We start from the raw sequence: 15979 nt of genomic DNA, 5'->3' as shown, positions 1-15979 counted from the left end.
TCTCCCCCTTTAATTTTATTCAATTATGTATTTGTATCAGCAACTAATTATGAATATTTATTTTGTCCTTTAGGTCATAATCCATGTACTGCTTTATATTTTTACACTGTGAATATTTTTATTTATTACAGGTAAGAATAGGGGGAAGATAAAAGAAAGGAAGGAATGGAGAAATGGGGAATGGTAGGAAGCAAGAAAAGAGATGAATAATAATGAAGAGACTTCTTGGCTCTGTCTTTCGAGCATACATCCATTTCAGAGAAGAGATGCAGGTCAAAAATTAGACGAAGTGTTCAGGCACTGAGTTCCTCCCCCTCTCTTCTGATCTCATCCCATATCCAACATCAGATATAGTATGAGATCTTGAGACCTAACTGTGGGAAAAGGCATGCTCCTCTCTTTAAGGATCTTATAGTCCAGAGTGGGTAACAAACATGATAACAAACGACCATGATTTGATGCAACAAAGGCTAAACTGAAACATGCATGAAGTACTGTGAGAGGCATGGTGGGGAGTGAATTACAGTCTGGGGTAACCAAGCAAGCCTTCACAGAAGATGTGGCATTGGAGCAGCTGAGGAAGGATGAGCTGGAGTTTTCTAGGAAAATAATTGGAGAAGCACACTCCAGAGAGAGAGAGATTGACATTTGGACTGCCGTGAGGAACTAACAGAATTGCTTATTTTACCATTAGGGGAAAAAGTATATTTATTTTCCCAAGGCCTCAAGATTACAAGGAATGAAATAATCAGGATACTAGGGCTTTGTAAGACATGAGAAAGAGGGAAAAGAATATAGACTGTACAGTCTTATAAATGAGTTGTGTCCGTGCATGAAACAAGAAAATATCTCTGAACTATTGGCCCCAATATTTGAGAACTGGCATACTTTATTTAGATGTGTGCTAAATCTTTGTTTCCAGTTGTTACCAGAGTTCTCTTTGTTAGAGTTAATTTAATACAAATTCAACTTTATTCTTGAGTCGGATAATTATGCCTTACGGTGACACAGTGCCATCAGAGAATTATTATAACATGCCCACATATATATCCCTAAAGGTTCTAACTCCATTTAATAAGCCTCAGGGTAATGAATCCAGGGAGTGGATAATCACTGAGCTGAAGCCCTGGTCTCCTGACAAATCTCTTGCTCCAATGTCAACCTTCAAAACTCCAGCTTCCATTTCTGGTTCTTGTCCAGGTTTTGAAACTAATTATTTCTTTTATTTACTGTTTTTTTTTAACACCCATGGCCTTTGGTTGTTCCCTTTACCAGCTTCATTCATTAAAATGAGTGAAAACAGGCAATGCTATACTTTCAGATGACTCACCCCTGATCATCAAAGTAGAGACTTTGCATGTGTACAGTACTTTTCCATAAGCAAGGTTCTTCCAAGAATATTATCATTTTTATCCTCTTAACAGAATCCCTATGAAATGGACATTATAATACACATTTGTCAAATTGAGAAATGGAGCATCAAGACACTTAAGGGATTAGTCCAAGGTCACCCAGCTAGTAAGAGACAGGAGTAGAATACCAACTTAAATGTTCTGATTCAGTCCAGCTCACAATGAAGGCAGCATACAAGTTCCCAAAATGATGTTTCAGTATATTGTGTGGTTCTAAATATGAAACTCGATGATCTACTCTGTCATCTACATTATGAAAACTTGGATTCCACATTTTAATTCGTCCATTTCCTCTCAACAGAATTGCGCAGATTTGCATGAATATCAACCCAGCAGACAGTAAAAAAATCAACCTAATTACTGTAAGCAAATGCTGGCATTTTGCCATCAGTTGTCTGTCATAGATAGAGGACCCTTTAAGATCATCTAACCCAACCTCCTAATTTTTACAAAAAAAAAAAAAAAAAGTGGAAAGGACTCTCAGAATGTTACAAGACTAGTTAATGACAACACCAGACCTAGAACCCAAGCCAACCCGGTCATCACCCCAGTACTCTTTCCAACTGATCACATGAAACAAACGAACAAGACAATTTCCCACAGCCTGCTGTCTAAAACATGCTATCATGGTTATCAACCTTCAGATTCTAGCTCAGAAATTGGTCTCAGAAGTAATAATAATATCTTACAATTGTATGGCAAGTTTCCATTTACAAAATGTTTTCACGTGCACTTGATCCTCAAGACCAAAATGTTCCTAGTTTGCTATTATATTATCCTCATTTGGCAAATGGGGAGTACACCTAGGTTCTGTGAGTCTGAGTGATTTGCCCAAGGTCTACTGATGGCAAGTATATGCTCTTTCTAGTTTTTTATGCTTTCTTTTCAGTAAACTAGTAATAGGAATATTAGGGCAGATTGCATATCCAAATAGGTAAGTTGCCTTGCCCAGGAATTTAAGTTTATGTCTAAATTTGAATTTGGCATCATTATTTTCATTATAAATATAATCCATAATTATTAAAGAAAGTGTTTAAGGGGATAAAAATGAAAAGTTCTTAAAAATCACATTTATTCCCACTACTGAAGAAAAACTGTTATTAACATTTTGTTAAATTTCCATTTGATCTCTTGTTTAGCATGTTTTTAATGTACCTGTAGTCATACATTATCCTCTTTCACTCAAAGCTATATTCATTTCCTATGTCATTACAGACCTATTGTAGACATAGTTTTTGATAACTAAGATTCTATCATGTTCTTAAGAAATTATTTGTTCAAGGGATTATGGCTAATGCTTTTTTAAAAAAAATTACCTCTTAGAGATAGATCCTAAAGTATGTGGTACCTAGGAGTTAAAATAGCCCAACTAGGGGAGTGAATGGAAATATAGATGAAAGAAGGGAAGCCAGGAGTTGATGACTGCTGAAGCTGAGTGATGGGCACCCAGGGATTCATTGAACTCTTCTTGCCACTTGGGTATTTTGACATTACCCACAATAAAAAGGTTTTTTTTAAAGAAAACATCTTACCACGTTGCAGGGAAAAGTGGGGGCATCAGAGGATGGTAATGTCCCGGGTCTCAGGCGAGTCCTGGGACGGCCGCCAAGTGTGGATCCCTGGCTTTGCACAGGAAAGAATTCAAGAGTGAGCCATAGTAAAGTGAAAGCAGGTTTATTTAGAGAGCTATAGATTCCATAGACAGAATGTGGTCCATCTCAGAATGTGAGAGCGGCCCTGGAAGAAACACACTCCCCATACAGGGTGTGGGCCATTTCAGAAGGCGAGAGGCCCCGAAATATGGTGTAGTTAGTTTTTATGGGCTAAGTAAGTTTGTAGGCTAATGAGTAGAAGGAGATTATTCCAATTATTTTGGGGAAGGGGTGGAGATTTCCAGGAACTGAGTCACCACCTACTTTTTGGCCTTTTATGGTCGGCCTCGGAACTGTCACGACGCCTGTGGGTGTGTCATTTAGCATATGCTGATGTATTACAATGAGCGTATAATGAGGCTCAAGGTCTAGTGGAAGTCGACTTGTCTGCCATCTTGGACCTAGCTGGTTCTAACCAGTTTAAGTTTTGTCCTCAATGGCCATGTCATCCTTTTAAGGATTGTGCCCTGCCCCCTTTCTGTCTCAAGCATGTGATTGTAAAAGTGTGTTGTAGATTTAGATTGTCATTCTCAATTCATTACTCTCTCCCTCTGCCACATAGCCTGGCTGTACCCTAGAGGAGGCAGAGTAAATTGGCGGGTTCCATCGACGTCGGTCTTGGTCATGTGACTCTCTCTGACCAATGGAATGTTAGCACACATGATGGAGCACAGATTTCAGACATGCTTGCTTGATTTGACTAACCCCTTACCTTCCTGTATCACAATGAGGAAACCATGCCCCAGGAAGCATGACCCTTCAGTTTGGTCCCAAAACAAGACATGTGCAGAAGACCTAAACACAATCTGAAGCCTGAAGCCAAGTCTATCCAACCTTCACCCTGAAGCAGAGCTGCCCAAGCTGGCACACAATCACCTGCACAATTTTTTTAAGTAGATAAATAAATTCATGCTTATAAGTCACTAGGTTTGGGATTGGTTTGCTATACAACATCTTTGCAGCAATCGCTGATTAACACAGAGTCAAACCATTCTCCCCAAACTAAACATTTTAGGTATTTCCAGTTTTTTAATAATACAAATAGTGTACGTGTTTTCGTACATAAAATTGCTCCACTTTTTCTGATCTTTAAGTTCAGATATGCTGTTATGATGCTGTTTATGTGGGTAGGTTGAGAAAGTTTTATTTGTGAATATTTTTCTAAAAAGGAAAAATATGAAAAGAATTAGAACAAACTCATGCTTTGTTTCTTAATGTCAGAAAGATTGTAAATATAATTTTGTTTTCTTTCTTGACATTCAAAAAGATTCTTTCCTCTTTCTCATGGAACTTGATAAAACTAGCTCATCTGTAATGTTTCTCAAGTTCTGTCTCTTTCTTCCCACATTCCAAGAACAAAAAAAGTACAGAGGCCTGATTGTGTAGTAGCAGCATCCCATGTTGATGTGGGTGGGCTTCACTGCAAATAAAAGGGCCCTTTTGTTTGATTTTCTAGAGACTGATCGATCTTAATGGATATATGTCATATGTTCCGTTTACAAAAACTGGAACTGAATCAGTGAATCCCACCTAGATCCATTTTCCACCTGGAAAATTCAGGAATATGTGGCTAACTGCTAAATGGGCCAAAAGGTATTACAGTATCTATGGGCAACGGGACCCAGTGTCCAATGTTGCAACAACTTGTGAATAATTCTTTGGAGAGAAACTCTGTGACCTCCTCTGAGTCATCACTCTGCTGAGAACTCTAATTGTTCTCATGAAAATTCCAACTATGTTTTGTTACTGTATCTAAAATAAGGAGGGAGTAGAGTAGGGAGAGGGGAAGGAGAAGAGAGAAGGGAAAGAGGAAGAGGAAGGGGAAGGAGATAAGGAGGAGTTGTTCCTGGAGGTCAGGGAAATTATATATATTCTTTCAATACTTAATGCAATAGTTGCTAGAGAAGAAGGAGAAGGAAGAAAATGGGGAGTGAAGATGGGGGGGGAGGGGGAGGAGATGAAGGAAAAAAAGGCAAAGTTGAAGAAGGAGCTGTTCCTGGACGTTAGAGTTAGGGTTAGGGACCAAACTGTGCGTGTGCGTGTGCATAATATGGAACACATAATTGCTAGACAAAGATGTTAAATCACAGAGGAGTCTGTCTGGCTTCTCACTCTTCCAATTAATAATATGCACCTGGAACCAAGCTGTTCCTCTGCAATGCTACTTTACAGGGCGATGCTCAAAGCGCAGTTCCCAAGGCCAGGAGCGTCCACATCACCTGGAAACCTGTTACAAAGGCAAATTCTCAGGCCCTACCTCAGACCTACTTAATCAGAAACTGGAGAAGGTGCGGTCCAGCAACCTGAGTTTTAACAAGCCTTCCATGCGATTCTGATACCTAATAAAGTTTAAGATCCACTGCTCTAGAAAGTAGCCCAGCTGGGACGTGATCAACATTCACAGCTATCCCCCAATTTTTACCATCCATTCTCCGTCCTCATTCTCTTCCGGGAGACTAGGGTTGGCATGGTTACTATCACCACAAGCGTCAGTAATTTCTCTGGTTATTAGAGTCAAAGTGTGGGAAATTCTCTTACCACCACTACCCCTTTACATTGTGGTTTCAATGTCAGTTCCATTTTCAGCAATAAGTGATATTTCAAAACAAAAATGCGATATTCAGATACGCTCCACATGTGTTCCACACAGTGGCCAATCTGGCACCTGAAAAGCGATTTATCTGTTAGTTCAGTTCTCAAAGTCTTTAGTATGCTGTTTGGAATCATTTCCACTAGTATGTGGCTCAGGGGTGAGCCCAGGAGTTCATAAACAACCTTATCAGGTCATTTTCCTAAGTTCCTCCCTCTCCAAAATCTCCTTGGTATTTTCCAGTTCCCGAAGGTTCTCCTATTTGGGTCAGAAAGCTGAGGCTTTATTTACCCTACGCTGAAGGGAGTTTCCCTCGACAGCACCCAAGTCTGAGTCCAAGCAGCAGGAAGACGGGAGAGAAGAAATCGACAGGGGTTCACCTACCTTCTAGGACAACAGGTCCTTTGATTGGAGAAGAAAGTACCCTCCCTCGGAGTTCTAGGCGCCTTTGGTTCCCGCTGCTGCCATTGTCACCACCAGCAGGTCCCTTCTCACTCTTCAAGTCTGCACCAGATGGTTTCTCTTGGAGCCCTGTCTATCCTTGTCAAAACCCACTTCTGGGTTTCAGGCTGCCTTGAGTCCAGGCCAAGGAATACCGGAGAGGGAACAAAATGCGATAAACCAGCCACCAGTTGAGTAGTACTTTTTTTTTTTTTTTTTGCGGTACGTGGGCCTCTCACAGTTGTGGCCTCTCCCGTTGCGGAGCACAGGCTCCGGACGCGCAAGCTCAGCGGCTATGGCTCACGGGCCTAGCCGCTCCGAGGCATGTGGGATCTTCCCGGCCCGGGGCACGAACACGCGTCCCCTGCAGCGGCAGGCGGACTCTCAACCACTGCGCCACCAGGGAAGCCCAAGTTAGGTAGTACTTAATTCTGGTCTTCTTCCCCAAACTGTCTGCGACTGTTTGCTTTTCAGAGTCCCCAAATGGCTGCTCCTTGCATTTTGTCCAAGTTTTATATCCACATTCGGTGAGAGGGATGGGGTAGATGATGCTTACTTTATTTTGCCCAGAACCAGAACCAATCTAGATATTCCTTTTTTATTGAACTAAAAGCTATCTCTCCATAATTTCTTATTTTTAGTTTTTGTTTTACATCCTGGCGTCTCACAAAATAAAGCTTACTTTCCCCCCGCTCAAATCCCTATATCTTCAAGTTTCCTCTTCTCAAAGCTAAAATTAAAAGTGTAATGGTTGTATAAAACTTAGATTTCTTATTTTAGGGTAAATAAAGTCGAACCACAGATGGACTTGGTAGGTACAACTTGTGGGGTATCCAACTTCATTTGCTTTTTTGATCTCCATTTGAAATTGAAAAGTAGACATTGCACAAAGTTTCTTTTCTATCATAAGATATATCAGATTGGCAGAACTCTTGCATCTGGAGATAACCTTTGTCCCCCACGACCCGGCCACTGCAAATCTGCTCCTTATCTCGGTTTCAAGATGAACCCCAAGACCATCCACTGTGGTCTCAGTCTTACTCCACATAAGTTCTGCAGCAGCTCTGGTCTCTGGTTCCTGGTCTTCTGGAGAAAAAGATAGTTTGCATTCTTTATGGATTTTGGCAACTCTCTATTGACCTTATATTGACTTTTCTCTCTATTGAAAGCTTCAGTGGCTCTGAGCTCGAGAAAATCCATTTCAGAACCCAGATTTTTTCAATTTGCCTGAAACATATGTACTAACCGGTTTCTTTTTTTTAAGTTGCTCTAATTTTTACAGTAATCTGACATGTTCATCTTTGGCTCTTCTGCAGCATCTACACCTAACCTGCCTAGGTTTTCTCTTGTTTATTATGCTCTCGTTAAGTGATGCCATTTTCCCATGAAGTTTACTTCTGTTAAAATCTCTCCTCTCGGGCTTCCCTGGTGGCGCAGTGGTTGAGAGTTCGCCTGCCGATGTAGGGAACACGGGTTCGTGCCCCAGTCCGGGAAGATCCCACATGCCACGGAGCGGCTGGGCCCGTGAGCCATGGCTGCTGAACCTGAGTGTCCAGAGCCTGTGCTCCGCAACGGGAGAGGCCACAACAGTGAGAGGCCCGCGTACCGCAAAAAAAAAAAAAAAAAAAAAAAAAAAAATCTCTCCTCTCACTAAGAGCAGTCCCCAATTTTTTCTGTTTCAAAGTTCTGCTCCTTTGGGGGACGGTTCCTCTAGGTTCCTGTTTATTATCTCCACTTCTCAGGTCAGTTCCCTGCTTAAACGCTCATATATCATCTAGCACAAAGAAGAGACTCAAAAATAGTTGTTGAACAAAAATCTACTGTGAGTCTCATGAATGATGAAGGCTTTCCAGTCTAAAGTAGTTCTTCCCATATCATTAGACCTTCTTTGATGTATCATTATTTATATGCCCAGGAAGATTGATTTAAATTAAGTCAACAAATATCCATTAACTACATGTGTAGAATTTTAAAAAAAAAGCTCACCATTGTGTTTGATTTTAGTCAGACATGTAGTCTAATAATTTTTAAGTACATAATATTATCTATAATATGAGACAGAATGCCATAAGGAAGGTTTATATAAGTTTAAAGAAAAGCCTGTTCCTGATTATACTATTAGGAAAGACTTTATGGAGAAAATGGAACAGGATAGAAAGCCCAGAGATAAACCCACACACATATGGTCACCTTATCTTTGATAAAGGAGGCAGGAATGTACAGTGGAGAAAGGACAGACTCTTCAATAAGTGGTGCTGGGAAAACTGGACAGGTACATGTAAAAGTATGGGATTAGAACACTCCCTAACACCATACACAAAAATAAGCTCAAAATGGATTAAAGACCTAAATGGATTAAAGACCTATACAGACAGTATAAAACTCCTAGAGGAAAACATAGGGAGAACTCTCTCTGACATAAATCGCAGTAATATCTTTTCTAATCCATCTCTCAGAATAATGGAAATAAAAACAAAAATGAATAAACGGGACCTAATTAAACTCAAAAGCTTTTGCACAGCAAAGCAAAGCATAAAAAACAAAACGAAAAGACAGCTCACAGATTGGGAGAAAATATTTGCAAATGATGTGACTGACAAGGGATTAGTCTCCAAAATTTACAAACAGCTCATGAGGCTTAATATCATCAAAACAAACAACCGAATCAAAAAATGGGCAGAAGACCTAAACAGACATTTAACCAAAGAAGACATGCAGATGGCCAAGAGGTACATGAAAAGATGTTTACCATCGTTAATTATTAGAGAAATGCAAATCAAAACTATAATGAGATATCACCTCACACCAGTCAAAATGGCTATCATCAAAAAATCCACAAACAATAAATGCTGGAGAGGGTGTGGAGAGAAGGGAACCCTCCTACACTGTTGGTGGGAATGTAAACTGGTACAGCCACTATGGAGAACAGTCTGGAGGTTCCTTAAAAAACTAAAAATAGAGCTACCCTCTGACCCTGCAATCCCACTTCTGAGCATATATCTGGAGAAAAACATGGTCTGAAAGGATACATGCAAACCAATGTTCATTGCAGCACTGTTTACAATGGCCAAAACGTGGAAGCAACCTTAATGTCCATCAATAGAGGAACGGATAAAGAAGATGTGGTATATATGTACAATTGACTAATACTCATCCATTAAAAGGAATGAAATAATGTCATTTGCAGCAACATGGATGGACCTAGAGATTGTCATACTGTGGAAAGTAAGTCAGACAGAGAAAGAGAAATATTGTATGATATCCCTTATATGCAGAAGCTAAAAAGAAATGATACAAATGAACTTATTTACAAAACAGAAACAGGCTCACAGACTTAGAGAACGAACTTACAGTTACCAGGGGGTAAGGGTGGGGGGAAGGGATAGTTAGGGAGTTTAGGATTGACATGTACACACTACTGTATTTAAAATGGATAACCAACAAGGACCTACTCTATAGCACAAGGAACTCTGCTCAATGTTATGTGGCAGCCTGGATGGGAGTAGAGTTTGGGGGAGAATGGTTACATGTATATGTATGGCTGAGTTGCTTTGCTGTGCACCTGAAACTTTCACAACATTGTTAATTGGCTATATTCCAATATAAAATAAAAAGTTTTAAAAAAAATAAAGTTCCTCAAATGAGTTCATTGTGTGGCAAAAAAAAGAAAGAAAGAAAGAAAGAAATAGCTTCTGGGGAAGAAGAACTACAATCCTGCAGCCGGTGGAACAAAAACCAAATTCACAGAAAGATACACAAGATGAAAAGGCAGACAGCTATGTACCAGATGAAGGAACAAGATAAAACCCCAGAAAAACAACTAAATGAAGTGGAGATAGGCAACCTTCCAGAAAAAGAATTCAGAATACTGATAGTGAAGATGATCCAGGACCTCAGAAAAAGAATGGAGGCAAAGATCAAGACGATGCAAGAAATGTTGAACAAAGACCTAGAAGAATTAAAGAACAAACAAACAGAGATGAACAATACAATAACTGAAATGAAAACTACACTAGAAGGAATCAATAGCAGAATAACTGACACAGAAGAATGGATAAGTGACCTGGAAGACAGAATGGTGGAATTCACTGCTGCGGAACAGAATAAAGAAAAAAGAATGAAAAGCAATGAAGACAGCCTAAGAGACCTCTGGGGTAACATTAAACACAACAACATTCGCATTATAGGGGTCCCAGAAGGAGAAGAGAGAGAGAAAGGACCAGAGAAAATATTTGAAGAGATTATAGCCGGAAACTTCCCTAACATGGGAAAGGAAATAGCCACCCAAGTCCAGGAAGTGCAGTGACTCCCATACAGGTTAAACCCAAGGAGAAACATGCTGAGACACATAGTAATCAAATTGGCAAAAATTAAAGACAAAGAAAAATTATTGAAAGCAGCAAGGGAAAAATGACAAATAACATACAAGGGAACTCCCATAAGGTTAACAGCTGACTTCTCAGCAGAAACTCTACAAGTCAGAAGGGTGTGGCATGATATACTTAAAGTGATGAAAGGGAAGAGCCTACAACCAAGACTACTCTACTCAGCAAGGATCTCATTCAGATTCGAAGGAGAAATCAAAAGCTTTACAGACAAGCAAAAGCTAAGAGAATTCAGCACCACCAAACCAGCTCTACAACAAATGCTAAAGGAACTTCTCTAAGTGGGAAAAACAAGAGAAGAAAAGGACCTACAAAAACAAACCCAAAACAATTAGGAAAATGGTCATAGGAACATACATATCGATAATTACCTTAAACGTGAATGGATTAAATGCTCCAACCAAGAGACACAGGCTCACTGAATGGATACCAAAAAAAAGACCCAAATATATGCTGTCTACAGGAGACCCACTTCAGACCTAGGGACACATACAGACTGAAAGTGAGGGGATGGAAAAAGATATTCCATGCAAATGGAAATCAAAAGAAAGCTGGAGTAGCAAAACTCATATCAGATAAAATAGACTTTAAAATAAAGAATGTTACAAGAGGGAGCTTCCCTGGTGGCGCAGTGGTTGAGAGTCTGCCTGCCGATGCACGGGACATGGGTTCGTGCCCCGGTCCGGGAAGATCCCACATGCTGTGGAGCGGCTGGGCCCGTGAGCCATGGCCGCTGAGCCTGTGTGTTCGGAGCCTGTGCTCCGCAACGGGAGAGGCCGCAACAGTGAGAGGCCCACATACCTCAAAAAAAAAAAAAAAAAAGAATGTTACAAGAGACAAGGAAGGACACTACATAATGATCAAGGGATCAATCAAAGAAGAAGATATAACAATTATAAATATATATGCCCCCAACGTAGGAGTACCTCAATACATAAGGCAACTGCTAACAGCTATAAAAGAGGAAATCGACAGTAACACAATAATAGTGGGTGACTTTAACACCTCAGTTACACCAATGGACAGATCATCCAAAATGAAAATAAATAAGGAAACACAAGCTTTAAATGACACAATAGACCAGATAGATTTCATTGACATTTATAGGACATTCTATCCAAAAATAGCAGATTACACTTTCTTCTCAAGTGCGCATGGAATATTCTCCAGGATAGATCACATCTTGGGTCACAAATCAAGCCTCAGTAAATTTAAGAAAATTGAAATCATATAAAAAATATTTTCTGACCACAGCGCTATGAGATTAGAAATGAATTACAGGGAAAAAAACGTAGAAAACACAAACACATGGAGGCTAAACAATACGTTACTAAATAACTAAGAGATCACTGAAGAAGTCAAAGTGGAAATCAAAAAATACCTAGAGACAAATGACAATGAAAACATGATGATCCAAAACCTATGGGATGCAGCAAAAGCAGTTCTAAGAGGGAAGCTTATAGCTATACAAGCCTACTTCAAGAAACAAGGAAAATCTCAAATAAACAATGTAACCTTACGCCTGAAAGAACTAGAGAAAGAAGAACAAACGAAACCCACAGTTAGCAGAAGGAAAGAAATCATAAAGATCAGAGCAGAAATAAATGAAATAGAAACAAAGAAAACAATAGCAAAGATCAATAAAACCAAAAGCTGGTTCTTTGAGAAGATAACCAAAATTGATAAACCATTAGCCAGACTCATCAAGCAAAAGAGGGAGAGGACTCAAATCAATAAAATTACAAATGAAAAAGGAGACGTTACAACAGACACCACAGAAATACAAAGCATCCTAAGAGACTACTACAAGCAACACTATGCCAATAAAATGGACAACCTGGAAGAAATGGACAAATTCTTAGAAAGGTATAACCTACCAAGACTGAACCAAAAAGAAATAGAAAATATGAACAGACCAATCACAAGTAATGAAATTGAAACTGTGACTTAAAATATTCCAACAAACAAACGTCCAGGACCAGATGGCTTCACAGGTGAATTCTATCAAACATTTAGAGAAGAGCTAACACCCATCCTTCTCAAACTCTTACAAAAAATTGCAGAGGAAGGAACACTCCCAAAGTCAGTCTATGAGGCCACCATCACCCTGATACCAAAACCAGACAAAGATACTACAAAAAAAGAAAATTACAGACCAATATCACTCATGAATATAGATGCAAAAATCCTCAACAAAATACTAGCAAACAGAGTCCAACAACACATTAAAAGGATCATACACCATGATCAAGTGGGATTTATCCCAGGGATACAAGGATTCTTCAATATACACAAATCAATCAATGTGACACACCATATTAACAAATTGAAGAAGAAAAACCACATGATCATCTCAATAGATGCAGAAAAAGCTTTTGACAAAATTCAACACCCATTTATGATAAAAACTCTCCAGAAAGTGGGCATAGAGGGAACCTACCTCAACATAATAAAGGTCATATACAACAGACTCACAGCAAACATCATCCTCAATGGTGAAAAACTGAAACCATTTCCTCTAAGATCAGGAACAAGACAAGGATGTCCACTCTCACCACTATTATTCAACATAGTTTTGGAACTCCTAGCCACGACAATCAGAGAAGAAAAAGAAATAAAAGGAATACAAATTAGAAAAGAAGAAGTAAAACTGTCACTGTTTAGAGATGACATGATACTATACATAGAGAATCCTAAAAATGCCACCAGAAAACTACTAGAGCTAATCAGTGAATTTGGTAAATTTGCAGGATACAAAATTAATGCACAGAAATCTCTTGCATTCCTATACACTAATGATGAAAATTCTGAAAGAGAAATTAAGGAAACACTCCCATTTACCATTGCAACACAAAGAATAAAATACCAAGGAATAAACCTACCTAGGGAGACAAAAGACCTGTATGCAGAAAACGATAAGACACTGATGAAAGAAATTAAAGATGATACCAACAGATGGAGAGATATACCATATTCTTGGATTGGAAGAATCAATATTGTGAAAATGACTATACTACCCAAAGCAATATACAGATTCAATGCAATCCCTATCAAATTACCAATGGCATTTTTTATGGAACTAGAACAAAAAAATCTTAAAATTTGTATGGAGACACAAAAGACCCCGAAAAGCCAAAGCAGTCTTGAGGGGAAAAAAAAGGAGCTGGAGGAATCAGATTCCCTGACTTCAGACTATACTACAGAGCTACAGTAATCAAGAGAATATGGTACTGGCACAAATACAGAAACATAGATCAATGGAAAAAGATAGAAAGCCCAGAGATAAACCCATGCACCTATGGTCAACTAATCTATGACAAAGGAGGCAAGGATATACCATGGAGAAAAGACAGTCTCTTCAATAAGTGGTGCTGGGAAAACTGGACAGCTACATATAAAAGAATGAAATTAGAACACTCCCTAACAGCAAACACAAAAATAAACTCAAAATGGATTAGACACCTAAATGTAAGACCAGACACTATAAAACTCTTAGAGAAAAACATAGGCAGAAAACTCTTTGACATAAATCACACCAAGATCTTTATTGATCCACCTCTTAGAGTAATGGAAATAAAAACAAAAGTAAACAAATGGGACCTAATGAAACTTAAAAGCTTTTGCACAGCAAAGGAAACCATAAACAAGACCAAAAGACAACCCTCAGAATGGGAGAAAATATTTGCAAATGAATCAATGGACAAAGGATTAATCTCCAAAATATATAAACAGCTCATGCAGCTCAATATTAAAGAAACAAACAACGCAATCCAAAAATGGGCAGAAGACCTAAATAGACATTTCTCCAAAGAAGAAATACAGATGGCCAAGAAGCACATGAAAAGTTGCTCAACATCACTAATCATTAGAGAAATGCAAATCAAAACTACAATGAGGTACCACCTCACACCAGTTAGAATGGCATCATCAGAAAATCTACAAACAACAAATGCTGGAGAGGGTGCGGAGAAAAGGGAACCCTCTTGCACCGTTGGTGGGAATGTAAATTGATACAGCCACTGTGGAGAACAGTATGGAGGTTCCCTAAAAAACTAAAAATAGAATTACCATATGACCCAGCAATCCCACTACTGGGCATATACCCAGAGAAAACCATAATTCAAAAAGACACATGCACCCCAATGTTCATTGCAGCACTATTTACAATAGTCAGGTCATGGAAGCAACTTAAATGCCCATCGACAGACGAATGGATAAAGAAGATGTGGTACATATATACAATGGAATATTACTCAGACATAAAAAGGAACGAAACTGGCTCATCTGTAGACACGTGGTTGGATCTAGAGACTGTCATACCGAGTGAAGTAAGTCAGAAAGAGAAAAACAAATATCGTATATTAACGCATATATGTGGAACCTAGAAAAGTGGTACAGATGAACCAGTCTGCAGGGCAGAAGTTGAGACAGAGATGTAGAGAACAAATGTATGGTCACAAAGGGGGAAAGCCGCGGTGGGGTAGGGATGGTGGTGTGATGAATTGGGAGATTGGGATTGACATGTATACACTGATGTGTATAAAATTGATGACTAACAAGAAATGTATAAAAAAGTAAATAAAATAAAAATTTTAAAAAAAAGTGTGGGACACATAGCCAGGGCTCAGATACACGTGCTGGTGTAGAGTCAGATGATTCCAGGGAGAAGTAACATGGGTACTGGGGTTTGTAGGCACAGGCAGAATCTGAAATAAGTTTAGAAGGGAATATTCAAGGTTTTTTACATCTTGCTCTTAAAAATATATTCATTTCTTGAGAAATTGAAGAAGTTTTCTTGTCTTTTTCCATTAATAATCAAAATAAGATTATATTTATATATATTTTTATATATAGGCCATGAATTTAAACTGCAGTGAGTTAGCTGTCTTTTTTGATAAACTGAATAATCTGTTGTAACTTGTCTGGTGTTCTGTTAATTTGGTGTGAAGACAGTCTTCTGTTCTTTCGTTTACAGGGTCCCTTTAATTTTGTGGCTTCCCTGGAAGTAATTCTTTTTTTTTTTTTTTTTTTTTGCTAAAAGGTAACAGAGTTACAAGTGCAAAACATTTATTTAATTTGTTTAGATTTATTAAACCATGCCCATTCTCTAGGCCTTTGGGGGCATGATCTAGATAAGAACATATGGCATAATTTATTATTTTCTCAACTCTAGTTATGTGGTAAAGCATTGTGTAACTGTCAATGAGAAAATCTCATATTGCTCTCCTTGGAAAAGTGATTTTTTGGATAATGTTCAATTAAATTTAATAAAGGAACATTTTATTTTCTTTAAAAAAAATCTAGAAACAATAAATGCTAGAAAGGGTGTGGTGAAAAGCAAACCCTCCTGCACTGTTGGTGGGAATGTAAATTGATAGAACCACTATGGAGAACAGTATGGAGGTTCCTTAAAAAACTAAAAATAGAACTACCATATGACACAGCAATCCCACTACTGGGCATATACCCTGAGAGAACCATAATTCAAAAAGATATATG

The sequence above is a fragment of the Grampus griseus genome (genome assembly GCF_964374135.1).
Source record: "Grampus griseus genome assembly, chromosome: 8".
Lineage (NCBI taxonomy): Eukaryota > Metazoa > Chordata > Mammalia > Artiodactyla > Delphinidae > Grampus > Grampus griseus.
The sequence above is the reverse complement of the archived record's forward strand: the minus strand, read 5'-3'. Positions refer to the sequence as shown.